The sequence below is a fragment of the Lactuca virosa genome, chromosome 5, assembly GCF_052849685.1.
Source record: "Lactuca virosa cultivar CGN04683 chromosome 5, Lactuca_virosa_CGN04683_v6, whole genome shotgun sequence".
NCBI classification, from domain to species: Eukaryota; Viridiplantae; Streptophyta; class Magnoliopsida; order Asterales; family Asteraceae; genus Lactuca; species Lactuca virosa.
Genome location: NC_136430.1, coordinates 40,197,091 through 40,200,000, shown reverse-complemented (window position 1 = coordinate 40,200,000; position 2,910 = coordinate 40,197,091).

Sequence of the window (2,910 nt, the reverse complement as noted above, 5' to 3'; positions counted from 1 at the left end):
CATATATGTCTGTTCACAGATTGAGTAATCATATATGATTATGAGAGTTAGTGGCAGAAAAGGTGGTGGTGATAGAGGTGGCGGTGGTGTAAGTGACGGGGGTGACAGTGGTAGGGTCATGTAACATTCATATAATTCAAGAAAATTTAAACTTTTAAATATGATCAAAAACCATCATTGTTTGCAAATTGTTTTCAAAATAGGTTCAACATCAGAGAAGTCCCAAAAACTGAAACAAAACATGAGGAGGTACACGATCACGCCTTTGCCTTCCCGCGATCCTCATAAGTACCTGAAACATAATCTAAAACTGTAAGCCCAAAACTTAGTGAGTTCCCCGAAAATACCACCACAACACATAATCATAAATGCCACAACAACAACATGCATACAGACCCTTCAACATGTCTGGACCGTCGCACCGGGCCTTCAGCCTGTCTGGACCGTTCTCCGGGCCTTCGGCTTGACTGGTCCGCCTCACAGGCCTTCAGTCTATCCGGTCCGCCCTGGGTCTGTTGGCCTTCATCACAAAGCAGGACCGCCTCAACCCAACCACAACACACATGTCGACATATACATAACTCATTAACATATAATCAATCAACTGACAAACAGACAGATCTTACAGATCAATAAGCATAGCATTATCCTATCTATCAGGATACAAATTTAATAGTTCACTATAATACTCAATCATGTAAAAATCAGGATAATCAATCCAAAATGGTCGGCCTTGGTTTCTTCGACCCAACAAGTATAGTGAGGAACACTCACCTCACAAGCTGAACAGAACTGATAAGGTACGACTCCGAATCTCAGCTCTCTAGTGAATGCCTACATCCACCAAGTGACCAATCCATCAAAATCCCAAAATACCCAAAGTACCTTTAAGTTTAAACTCAGCCAAAACGGTCAAAAGGTCAAGAAAGTCAACTCAGCTTGACTGCCACGTCGTGGTACCCTTGTGCCACGTCGTGGTTCTGGATACAACAAAACAGTCGTGAACTGTCCCGCCACCACGTCGTGGTGGCCTTGCCATGTCGTGGTTATGGGGTTTTCAGCAGCTTACTGCATTCAGCGACCTCATCTAATTCCAAAAGTTCTCCAATTCAGATCTGGTCCAAAATAGGGTCTATATGGATAAATTTTCCGAATTTATCCAATAGAACCCTCTAAATGCATAAATCTCAACTTTTTAAGTCCAAAGCACTACATGGCTTCACCAATAATCGTCCAATCCATGGGGTTACTTGACCAAAGCTACAAGAGAGTCTCTAACACCATAAAAGTCAGTGCTTTTCATACATGCATGTCCAATGCATGTATTGAACTCTTATTAGGTCAAAAGAGGGCAAAAAGGCCAAGATTTCATGCATGACCCTCAGACTCAATTCTAGACTAGATGCAAAGAGCCAAATGCTCCAAATGACCTGGAGACTCATAAAGTTGCAAGCTTTATGAAGTCCAACAACCCAAGGCAACAAGATCTAGAGAAAGAAAGAGAAATATTCATAGATCTACTCATAAACTCATCAAGATGAAGACTTTATACCTCCTTGAGATTCTAGAGGAAGGTGAAATCCTGGATCTTCTTTGCCTTGGAATCCCAATGAGGTCTTCCACCACGTTCTTCCTTCACAAGCACCAAAAACTCACACTTTTAAGGATAAAATCACAAAATGGCTCTAGGGTTTGCAAGGGACGATTTGGAGAGATGGAGGCTGATGGGAGGAGGATAGAAGGGGGCTAAGGATCTTTAAATAGGGCTCAGTCCTTAAACTCTAGGGTTTTCCCCCCAACAGCCACTACCACGTCGTGGCAAAATCACCACGTTGTGGTGATTCATTAAATCCTGCGACCCAAAACTCGATTGCATATCGTGGTGAGGCTCCACCACTTCGTGGTTTACAAAGAAGATTGCCATATATACTTGAAAATAATACCATACCTGGAACCGGGTGTTACAAATCTCCCCCACTTGAATCAGACTTCGTCCTCGAAGTCGGCTGTAGAGAACAGATCTGGGTAATACTCCCGCATCTCATCCTCTGGCTCCTAGGTCCAATCGGAGCCCCTCCGGTGCTGCCATCGTACCTTTACCAAAGGTACTTCCTTGTTGCGCAAAACCTTTACCTTCCTTTTTAGAATAGCTACTGGCCTCTCAACATAGTTCAGGCGCTCATCAACCTGAATATCTGTTGGATTAATGTCTAAGTCCATAACTATAATTGGTAAGACTTGACCCGACCCGGCATGGTCCATTTGGGTTGCATGGCATCATGCATTTGGATAGACTATAATGAGAGAAATAACACTTAAGGTTGGTTAATATATTATAAGTTCTAATATATTAATAAGGTTATTTAATTAGTATTGATCAAGAATTAATTTGGAATTAATTAAGTGATCAAAAGGAGACTAATTAAATATATGGGTTGATTGTGTAAATCATTCATTCTTATATATGTGGGCTTGTGATCCAAGATTCCTTATGTTGGACTAAGTCCATGGGGTGACCCATGGATACTCCATGGAGGTTAAAATCCATGGAGCATAAGGAATGGGTAAAGTTATGAGTTACATGGTGTAACCCTAATAGCCACCATATAAAAGAATCCCATGGCTCAAGAAATCGTACACTAATGTGTGAGTGTGAGGGCTAGACGATTTCAAGGAGTGTTCAAGTTTCTCTCAAGTTATTCCAAGTGTATTTGGTGTTGTGTGAACCATTTGAGGTGTCACACTTGGGGCACTAGGCACTCAAGCTTCATGAAGACATTCTACATCAAAGAGGTATGTATTCTATCTTGTTATATTTATTATTTTGTATGCTAGATTAGGATAATACCTTGGATGTTCATAATTGTATGTATAATAGAGAAAACATAGATCCAAGATATTTAGGGTTGC